The 11806-nt window shown below is 39.6% G+C and overlaps 1 long non-coding RNA gene across 1 annotated transcript in view; it reads left to right on the top strand.

Moving 5' to 3' along the window:
- The window catches only part of LOC110268811, a 19110-nt gene continuing 9573 nt past the window's right edge, over positions 2270 to 11806 (top strand). The window contains exons 1-2 of the long non-coding RNA XR_002357348.1: positions 2270 to 3086; positions 11108 to 11111. This is a non-coding gene — a long non-coding RNA (uncharacterized LOC110268811). The remainder of the gene's footprint in view (positions 3087 to 11107; positions 11112 to 11806) is intronic.

The following is an 11806-nucleotide window of genomic DNA, read 5'->3' as shown; positions in this document are numbered from 1 at the left end:
GAGAAAGGAGGTGGAGCTTCCGAGGGGTCGTTGAGCCGCTACGGTCGCCGTCGTCTCGGCTGTCCCCACCGCCGTTGGACCCATCGCACGCGTAGTCGTCCAAGGAGCGCCGCTGACCATCGCTGCTGCCACTAGGGTTTATCGCCATTGCTCTGCCTTGCTATTGCCATCAGAGCCGCCGCTGAGGAAGGGAGCCCGAACGCCATCGCTGGGAAGGAGGCTTGGCCGTCGCCGAACAGAACGCGATGGTACTGAGAGGCATCACCGTTGATGACGCCAAAGTTCGACAAGGGCTGTAGCGCCGTCGCCGAACCACCGCGCCGCTGTAGCTGTCGCTGGGAAGGTTGTTGGAGCTTGCTGAGGATACTGTTCTGATTCTGAAGCAATTTATCCATGTTACTATTCATCTTTATCTCCTGTATTGCCTCTGCCTCTGAATTCTGCATGTTGCCGGAGCCTTCTGCCACCGGGAACCAACATTCGAGCTGCCCAGGAAACCACCATTAGAACCAGTACTATTTTGGTAAGCTTCACCCTGTTTTTGATTCTTCCTTGTCACCCAATTTGTCTCTGTTGTGAAGCCTGTCGTTGAGACTATTTGTATTAAATAAAATTGTCACTTTAAGTTACTCTACACCGCCCCAGCTTCCACCGAGGTCGTTGGTGCTTATCAATAGTACTATTCTGGTTCTGAATCGATTAGTTCATGCCACTGCTGCTGCTGAGAAGTGATCAAAAATGCCGCTACTGTTAGTTCGGTTCAAAGTTGTTGCCACTGCGAATTAAAAATAAAAGAAGGCTTTGTTGCGTTTGAATATCGAATTTCAGCTAATCGAGGTAGGGGATTTATTTTTAAAGTTAAACATTTTTAATTTAGAATTTATTTATGAGTTAAGTGTGAGTTAATTTGCTTTCATAGAGTTCCCTTGCCCTTATTGCTTAAGATTTTTATTTTATACAGAGGGATAGGAGTTGTATCTAAGTTATATTTGAATTCTATTGTATAATATTTATTAATTATTATATGATTATTATTACCTGGTGATCTTTGATATATGACTTTTTTTGATAATCAAAAACAAAAATTTTCTGGCATTTTCTACTAAAATTGAAACGCGATATCGAACTAAAGGCTCAATATTAAATAGTTAATAAAAGAAATAGGTTAGTAACTCCTTACTTTTGGTACGATCATGACGTACTGGAAGTTGGGTCGTTACAAATGGTATCAGAACAGTTCGTTCCTGTTAGAGCCTTGGGAATGGACTGACTATGCTTCATTGCATACTCTGAGTGTCTGTCATGCTTTGTGACTTGTTCTGATAACAAGAGTTTGTGTTTTATTTGCATGACTATCTGATGATTAATGCTGTTAGTTTATCATTGCATTCCTCATGGTATTAGGTCTGGCCAACTTAATACTAATGATTTATGTATATGGCAACACTAACAGGTTATCATAGACGAAATAGAAGTAATAGGCAACACGATTCACGGGGTTTGGGAGCGTTTGAATTTATGAAGTTAGCTTCGATTCGACGTATAATCTTTATTCGTGCCACATGAACTCGTGCCATGTTTTTCTTAGTTGCTTTCATTGGAATTCTCTGGTTTGAATTTCTCCTAAGAATGTGATTTGATTGTTTCCCAATCATACCTTGTCATTTTTGTATACATTTGTTTGCCTATGAATCTGATTGCTTACGTAACTCTTTGAATATTCATTCTTGACAATGCCTATGCTTCTGTTCATATATTCTGTTTTCTTTGATTTAAGTTTGAATTTATTTTTCTAGCAATTTTCGAGGGTGAAAATTTTTCTAAGGTGGGTAGAATGTAACAACCCTAGTTCTTGAAAATCAAATAATTAGTTATTTGTGATTTATTTTATTTATTGATAATTTTAATTTGTAATTTGAATAATTAATATTGAGTTTAAACTATATTTTATAATTATATGATTAATATGCTTATTTTATAATTTAAACTAGAAATAATTAATTGAACTTAGCAATATGATGATAAATAATGATTCTAAATATTTTTAATATAGTACATTTGATTTTAAAATTACTCTACCCTTCAATTTTATCAAAATATCTATTCATAGCTATCCATTATTCTTTTATAAAATCCTAATTTCTAACCCTAATTCCCAAATCAAACTCAGAAACCCTATATTCCTAAATTGAGAAACCCTAACCCTCACTCCCTCACCACACTCAGCCGCACCCCACTCCCCTTTCCTTTCCTAAACGTAAACATCACACACACAATTGAGAAAGAAACAGAGAGAGGGAAGAGATGCTGCTCCGCTGCCGTCGTGACGTAACCACCGAACTGCCGCACTCTGCGCTGTCCAGCACGCCGCCACCGCCGCGTCTCGCCTGTGCCGTCACCTCCCCTGAGCGGTTGCCGTCATCGCGCAAGAAAGGAGGTGGAGCTCCCGAGGGGTCGTTGAGCCGCTACAGTCGCCGTCGTCTCGGCTGTCCCCACCGCCGTTGGACCCGTCGCACGCGTAGTCGTCCAAGGAGTGTCGCTGACCATCGCTGCTGCCACTAGGGTTTATCGCCGTTGCTCTACCTTGCTATTGCCATCAGAGCCGCCGCTGAGGAAGGGAGCCCGAACGCCATCGCTGGGAAGGAGGCTTGGCCGTCGCCGAACAGAATGCGATGGTACTGAGAGGCATCACCGTTGATGACGCCAAAGCTCGACAAGGGCTGTAGCGCCGTCGCCGAACCACCACGCCACTGTAGCTGTCGCCGGGAAGGTTGTTGGAGCTTGCTGAGGATACTGTTCTGATTCTAAAGCAATTTATCCATGTCACTATTCATCTTTATCTCCTGTTTTGCCTCTGCCTCTGAATTCTGCAAGTTGCCGGAGCCTTCTGTCACCGGGAACCAACATTCGAGCTGCCCAGGAAACCACAATTAGAACCACTACTATTTTGGTAAGCTTCACCCTGTTTTTGATTCTTCCTTGTCGCCCAATTTGTCTCTGTTGTGAAGCCTGTCGTTAAGACTGTTTGTATTAAATAAAATTGTCACTTTAAGTTACTCTACACCGCCGCAGCTGCCACCGAGGTCGTTGGTGCTTATCAATAGTACTATTCTGGTTCTGAATCGATTAGTTCATGCCACTGCTGCTGCTGAGAAGTGATCAAAAATGCAGCTACTGCTAGTTCGGTTCAAAGTTGTTGCCACTGCGAATTAAAAATAAAAGAAGGCTTTGTTGTGTTTGATTATCGAATTTCGGCTAATCGAGTTACGGGATTTATTTTTAAAGTTAAACATTTTTAATTTAGAATTTATTTATGAGTTAAGTGTGAGTTAATTTGCTTTCATAGAGTTCCCTCGCCCTTATTGCTTAAGATTTTTATTTTATACAGAGGGATAGGAGTTGTATCTAAGTTATATTTGAATTCTTTTGTATAATATTTATTAATAATTATATGATTATTATTACCTGGTGATCTTTGATATATGACTTTTTTTTATAATCAAAAACAAAAATTTTCTGGCATTTTCTACTAAAATTGAAATGCGATATCGAACTAAAGGCTCAATATTAAATAGTTAATAAAAGAAATAGGTTAGTAACTCCTTACTTTTGGTACGATCATGACGTACTGGAAGTTGGGTCGTTACACATCGCCTCTCCTGACAATAGAGCATCCGAATCCGTGAGATTAGAACCTTCGTGGTATAGGCTAGAACCAATTGGCAGCATTCCTGAGATTCGGAAAGTCTAAACCTTGTCTGTGGTATTCCGAGTAGGATCTGGGAAGGGATGACTGTGACGAGCTTCAAACTTACGAATGTTGGGCGCAGTGACAGTATGCAAAAGGATAGAGAGATCCTATTCCGACACTAGGGAGAACCGACAGATGATTAGCCGTGCGTTAGCTGTACCTGGTATTTTTCATCCGAGACGAGAAATCCGACAGTTGATTAGCCGTGCAAAAACCGTACCTGGTATTTTTCATCCGAGAGGATCATACAGCTTGCCACGGAAAGAAGCACGCATGATTGAAAGAAGACAATAGGAAAGCAGAGGTTCAGAGGCAATAAAGCATTTCCAAACGCTTATCTGAAATTCCCACCAATGAATTACATAAGTATCTTTATTTTATTTTACGTTTTATTTATCTTTTAATTATCAAAACCTCATAACCATTTGAATTCGCTTGACTAAGATTTACAAGGTGACCATTGCTTGCTTCAAGCCGACAATCTCCGTGGGATCGACCCTTACTCACGTAAGGTATTACTTGGACGACTCAGTGCACTTGCTGGTTAGTTGTGCAGAGTTGCGAAAAGTGTGATCACAATTTCGTGCACTAAGGATCAAGGTTCAGATTATTAATCTTTCCTTTTAACCTACAGTATTTGCTAACATCTCCTGGTTTTTTACATGTATAGCAAATAATGGGATTTTTCTGGGGATACTTTTGGGAATTCTTTTGGAAACTTTTTTCAAAGTTAGGTTTTTGAAAACGTTTTCTAGATCTTCTGAAATTCTTTTCAGGATTAGGTTTAAAAACTTTTCGATTGGATGGTCTTTTAGTTTTCCTTGGATGACAAGCAGGAAGACCAAATTGTTTACAGAAAGTTCCCAAATTGATATGATTTTGTGTTTTCTCACGAGCAAGTTGCTGTTGGATTTTATCATTTTGACAGATCTTTAGAGCAACTTTTTGAATGAAAAAGATAATTTGTCCATAACTTAACGCATCATAGGGAATGTCCCATCTGGGGGTTAAGCTACGAATTTTGTCCCTTACTTTATCTCCAAAGGATTTGGAAAGTCCGGCTAGGAATTTTTCCTTCCAGAAAGGTTGTTGACTGTCTTCTCTGGTATAGACCCTAGTAAGAAAGGTGTCCTTGTACCATCTAAAGTTAGACAAGGTTTTGCATCTGAGATTGGAGAGTAATTCAGCAGAACGATCTTTTCAAAGAGATGGGTCACCTATGAAATTGCTCACTATAGTAAAGATTAAGGTGTTAACAGCATCAGGGATAGGTTCCCCGTCATCTCCAATGATGGGTTCGTTTTGATCATTAACCTTTACAGCAGAAAATATTGATTGTTTTTTTGTCATTAAAAAGGTAGTTATCCCACCAACCTTTGAGCTGACCAGAGAACCCAGAAACAATAACATTGGCTATTGCTTCCTCAGAGGTTTCATGAGCAGCTTGATAGGTTGTGCCTACCATGGTCATATGCTGAAGCATACTCATGATGTTGTATTCGATTTTGCCATCTATATTCCATTGAAAGAGCAGAGGATTGATGGTTTAGAGGTTATAGCAAACTCTCGTTTTAAGTATAGTTACTAAACCAAACAATCAACCTTTCTTACAAACGTTTTGGGTGTCACAAGTAACAAACCCCTTAAAAATTGTTAACCGAGTATTCAAACCTCAGGTCGTCTTCTCAAGGAACTGCGAGAAAGTATGTTCTTATTATTGGTTATAAAGGTTGTAATCGGGGTTTAGAAGGTGAGAAGCAAGTAATTTAAATGACGAGTGAATTGAATGGCAATTAAAAATAAATAATAACTGTAAAACAACTTTTGGCAAGTTAAGGGAAATTAGAAGTCCAACTTAGTTATCTCTCTCTCAACAATAATGAAAGTTGCATCTTAATTCCGCTTGGTCAACCTTTACCAGGGCAAAGGAAAGTCAGGGGACTAATTAAATTGACCTTTGAATCCTATTTATTTCCTAAGAAAAAGTGGGGATTGCTTAAGTTCAGCTCAATTAGCAAGATAACGATTATCAATTATGTTGAGTTTAATAACTGTTGAGTTACTAAATTCTTAACCAGAACCAAAAGAGGAAAAAGTAAAATTGCTAGAATAATAAAAATGTCCTTAGATGGGAAGCAATGGTAACTTAAATCAAAGAGAACAATCATAAACTGAAAATACCTCAATTATCATAAATTCAAAGAACAATCTGTGACATGGAATAATTCATAAATCAAATTATAATAATCAATTCAAATGTTGGAATAAATAAATAAAAGTAAAACTAAAATAAGAGAACATTAAAACCTGGATCCAGAGTTACTCCCAAAACAAGAAGAAGTCCTAAATCCTAAGAGAGAGAGAGAGAATCTCTCTCTAAACTAAATCTAAATCATAGAAACTAGAAATTGGCGAGCTCCCTCTGAATGGGTGCATTCCCACACTTTATAACCTCTGGTCTATGCTGTCTGTACTTGGATCTGGGCCAAAAAGGGCTTCAGAATTTGCTGGGGACGTATTCTATAATTTCTGGTGCGTGGCCTCTGTCACGCGTCCACGTGGGTCACGCGGTCGCGTCATTCGAAGCTTTTCCTTGCCACGCGGTCGCGTCAGTCATGCGACCGCGTCATGTGCGTTCTGCTTAAGGCGCGCGGTCGCGTCAGTCATGCGGCCACGTCGCTGCTGATTCGTGCTTGGCACGCGATCGCGTCATCCATGCGATCGCGTGGATACCAGTTTTCCTTAAAGCTCCATTTTGCTTTCTCCTTCCATTTTAGTATGTTTCCTTTTTCATCCTTTAAGTCATTCTACCTCTGAAACTACTCAACACACTAATCACGGCATCGAATGGAAATAAAGGTAATTAAAATAATTAATTTTAAAGCTTAGGAAACATGTTTTTCATTTACATCACATAATAAGGAAGGAAAAGTAAAACCATGCAATTAATGTGAATAAGTAGGTGAAGGATTGTATAAATCACTCAAATTAAGCACAAAAGAACTCATGAAATATGGGTTTATCAACCTCCCCACACTTAAACACTAGCATGTCCTCATGATAAATCTAAGGTAAATAATTAAGGTTAAAGTGATGGAATGTCATGCAATGCAATCCTAATTTAAATGCAACTACCTAAATGAATGATGCATCATGCAACTCTAATTTATTCACTCATATATAAAGCTTACATGTAGTCAAGTTAATTCACATTCTCAAGGAGTCATGTATATATATATATAGCCAATCCTTAAATACTAAAGCATTTTAGCAAATGAGATGGGAAAGAAAACATTGTACAAACTTGCAAAACAATTAGTAAATTAAATACAGATATATGTTGATGAGTTATTGAACCCTCACTGGATTTTTGTGTTTACTCTCTAGTCACTCAGTGTTTATTGGGTTTATTCACTCCATTTTTCTTTTTATTCTTAATTTCTACAGCTTTGTTTTTCATCTAACCAATCAACAATTATAGAATATAGTCATACCAAAAAGTTATGAGGTCTTTAATTGAGGTTGTAATGGGGCCAAGGTAAAGGTAAGGATTTATGTATAGGGTTAAGTGAGCTAATAAGCGAATCCTTAATTAGACTAAGATCTCACCTAACATACATATTTAGCAAGATAAGACTTCTTTACCTATTCTCCCATATTATCCCACTTATTGTTACATGCTCATGTTTTACTTTTTATTTTTATCCCATGTGCATTGTTTTTATTCTGCATTAGGGAATTTCTTTTGTATCCCCTTTTTATTTAAATGCTGAAAAATAACTCTTTTTTTTTTAATACACATGGTAATTGAATCACTTAGATTTTCTCATGAGCATGCTTCCCAAATTTTATTTTATTCCTTTTTAACTTTTCTACCTTTTATTTCTTTCATCCATGTTCCCAAAAAGTTTCCCACATTCTACTCTATTTATAATTTTCTATCTTAAGCTAACCAAGGATTCACTTGGGATTTTCTTTTGTTTTTCTGCTTAAGGCTAGTAATTTTGGCTAAATAGAATAAAGGGGTTTTAAAAGGCTCAAGGAGGCTAACAAGGGTGATGTAAAAGGTAGGCTAATTTGGGGTGAGTGAGCTAAAATCAAATGATGGCCTCAATCATTCTCTTGGTATGTATCTATTCTATATTCTATAATTGGACATATAGATTAAAGCAAAGGAAAGAACATCAGAATAAAAAGAATTGTAACACACAGAAATGAAATTATGGTTTGAATGCAACCATACAACTTAAGCTCAAGACTCACAGGCTGTGTGTTCTCTAACTCAAGCATCATATATCATTTATATATTGTATGCAGGTTTAGTTAAAAATTCCCATTATTCTCATAAAAAAATTATTTAGGGTGGCTTTTAAAGTTTTAATGTTCCTCCTTGATGAAATGTTGTCAGCTTAACTACATCATGTAATGCTATATATACAAGGTTTTATGGATCTAAATCTATTTATGTTCAAGTTTCTAGCTTACTCTTTTTTATATTTGTCAATTTAAACTAAGCTATAACTAAGCTATCTTATGTAAAAAGGTAAACTATACTAATTGATCCACTAATAAATTAGAATTGCAAACTAAATTAAATAACTAAAATAAATTAAATAACTAAAATATGAACAAAAAAAATGCAAGATGCAGAAAAATAGAGTAAAATACACAAGTAGCAATGTATAAGTACTCAGAAAATAACAATAAAAGAAAAAGAGAAAAATACAGAAAAATATCCAAAATAAAAGAAAAAGTATGTAGTAGTTCATCAAAATAAACGCCAGAGATGGCGACCTCCCCACACTTAAAATGAAGCATCGTCCCCGATGCTCAATCAAGCCGGGTGTGAAGGAGTGTCACCACTGGGAGGGATGGTAGCTGGGGTCTCTGTGGCGGTGGTGGGCTGAGAGTCTGGCTGCTGTAGAGGAGGGACGGACTGGAGCGGGATCTCCGGATCTGCAGCCTCAAGCTGATGTGGGGCCTCCTGCTGTGGTGTGGCGTGCTCTGTGCCTACCTGGTGATGAGTCTCCGCCTGGGAATGAGGCTCCTCCTCGTGCTCATCCTCCTCCTCCTCTGATGGCTCTGATGGTGTGTCGGGCTCGGAGGAGATGTCGGCGCCCTGTCTGATCATCAGCTTCAGATGGGAATAGCGTCGCCTGCTGCGGCGCTCCAATCTCTCACACCGGCACCTGTTACGGCGCTCCATCTGATCAAGCTGGCGGAATAGATGGTGCACGAGGCGATAAACCGGCTCAGAGGCAGGTGGAGGTGGAGTGGTGGCAGCAGAGGCAGCTGTGGATGAAGAGGATCCAGCAGATGGAGGGGCTGTCTCATCAGTGGTAGTGACAAGTGGTGGTCTGTAGCCCAAAGCAAGGAAGTTCCTGCTGTGAGGAATGATCTTCTTGCAGTCCACTGCTGGTGGTCGCTCATCGGCATCCTCCCAAGGCACATCAGCCTGACGGCCAAGCCGTGTAACCAGATAAGGAAAGGGGAGGGTGCCGCGGACGTGGACCCTGGCCATATAATGCCGGATAAAACGTGGCAGATAAATGTCCTTACCCTCCAGCACACACCAAAGGAGGGTGATCATGGTAGCCGGGATCTCCGTCTCGTGAGTACTCGGCATCACAAAATTACTCAAGATCTGATGCCATAGCCGAGCCTCATCGTTCAAGTACACTCTCTTGATCCTTCTAGGCATAGTGGTGTTCTGACCCATCTCCCAAGGAACAGCAGGGTCGAGAGCTATCCGTGCCTTTACGGCGTCCCAATCAAACCGCATCTGGCCCATGTCCTCCTCAGCCTGTGCAAAACCATCTGGCTGATCGGACATGGCTGGGAGCTGGAGAATGGTCTCTATGGCCTCCTCAGTGACCAGAATTTGCTTTCCCCTCAGGTTTACTGCATCTAGGGTAGTAAGGTAGTAGTTGCAATAGAATTCCCGGACCCAAGATACATTGACCTCTGTTAGTGGTCGCTCCAGAAAGAACCAGCCCCGTTGCTTGATTTGCTCAGTAGTATATTGCTGGAGGGCTTCTGGAATCTTCAAGTTGCGTTCCAGGTATAGATTTCTAGAGTTTGCAAAAGTCGGGTACTTCAGCTCACAGAAGAAAGAATGAAACAGAAAGTAAATTCATTAGCCATATCAGTAAGTAATTGACATTGATTAATGGGGTGTTCATGCAGAAAGTTGTTGCAGCATCACTTTATTGTTTCTTAGGTAAGAATGTCACTTTTTATGTTTCCACTAAAACACTGCTATGACCTCTTGTTATTCACATATCCTTGGCAAGTTTCTTTTCTTTGTTTTTCTTTTTCTTTGAGCTTATTTGCTCCTTGTTGCTCAGTGTCATGTGTTGCATGTTGAATGATTTAAGACAAGCATGACTATTTGGCCCAAATGATTACTTAAGGCTCAAGAAAATGCATAAAACAACTAAAAATAAAAGAAAAAGGCTAGTGAAACTAGCCTAAGATGCCTTGGCATCAAGTACCGGTTTGCAAATTTTATAGGATCAGTCGAAGGGAGCAGTTGTTCACCTTTTTCCTGCTGTGTGAAGTTCTTCTCCCACCATGAGGAATCGTGCATTAGAGCAATGATGGACTGGGAGGAATCTCCTCTCTTGCGCTTGCTAGTGGCCTTGAATTTACCTTTCCTCTGTGAGGTAGACATCCTGAAAAATAGAAAACCAGGAAAGGGATAAAATAGGAAAGCAAATAGGCAATTTAAACAAAGGGAACTCAAAGCGGTAAGGGAGAAATAGAATAAGGAAAATGAGTAATTGAAATGTGATTGAATTAATGTTAAATGGAAAGAAAATAAGCAATATGCCATGGTTAGAAGGTTAGAGGAAAGTGAAAATAATCAGAAAAGAGATCAAAAGGGTTAGTATGGTAAAAAGAAATTAGTAAATTAGAATTAGTGAGTTAGGAAAGTAAGTGGCATAGAAAAATTCCATATAACAAGGATTCACAGATAAGAATAGAAGTACTCATAATTGAACAAGCAGTTTATGAACCAGGAAATCAAAAAGGATAAGAAAGTCTGCCATAGCATTCATGTAGTGGTTTGGGTAAAGCAGAGTAAAACAGATTTCAGAAATGCCAAACCAAAATATGAATGAAAACAATTTTAAAAAAAAAATTTGGGCAGCATTCCGGCTAAAATTGGATTGTCCCGGAAAATAAACAGCGTTCATATCAGTTCATATGAATTAAAAAATATCAAGCTGCATGTACATAGATATAAAATAAGCATAAAAACTCAATGTAAACAGCAGCAACATACAAGAAAGCAGCATATGAAACATGATTATAGCAGCAACAGATTTGCACATAGGATAAAACAGAATTAAGAACAGTGCAAGTAAACAGACCTAGATCCACTAACCACAGCCTAAGCTACCTAACAACCTAAAAATCCACTACAACATGCAAGTCTAGCTATCCTAATCATGAACATAAACGGAATAAAAAATATAGAAAAGTGACGAACGGATAAAAAAGATTGCGTGTTGCGGAACCTGGTAAGCGGAAGGGGTGGAACAGGGAAGAAGGTGACTGCGGCGGCGTCCGGCGTGGTGGTGGTGCACGGCGTCGCGGTGGCAGCTGAGGGGGCAGTGGCGGAGGGAGGTATTAGGGTTAGTGAGAGAGGAAGAGGATAGCGTGGGATTGGTATTGGGTAAGTGACGCGATCGCATGGGGCATGCGATCGCGTGGGCCAATTTGTGCGAAACGCACAAGAGCTGCATGATTCCAGCCTAACTTTCTGTTCGTTGGATCCTTACGCCGATATATATATATCACGCGGCCGCGTGGGTCACGCGGTCGCACGGGTGGTGTTTTCCGCGATATGACGCGATCGCATGGGGCATGCGGTCACGTCGTGCAACCCCTTTTTTTTTTGGTCTTAGAAAAATGCAGGATGCAGTGATTAACATGAATGCTATGCATGATTCTAGGTTAATGTTAAAAAAAATAAATTAAAAACAATAAACAAGAAATAGATTGAGAAAGAAGCGACCATACCATGGTGGGTTGTCTCCCACCTAGCAC

This window comes from Arachis ipaensis, chromosome B02, assembly GCF_000816755.2.
Source record: "Arachis ipaensis cultivar K30076 chromosome B02, Araip1.1, whole genome shotgun sequence".
NCBI classification, from domain to species: Eukaryota; Viridiplantae; Streptophyta; class Magnoliopsida; order Fabales; family Fabaceae; genus Arachis; species Arachis ipaensis.
Note: the sequence above shows the minus strand (reverse complement) of the source record. Positions and strands in the feature narration are given on the sequence as shown.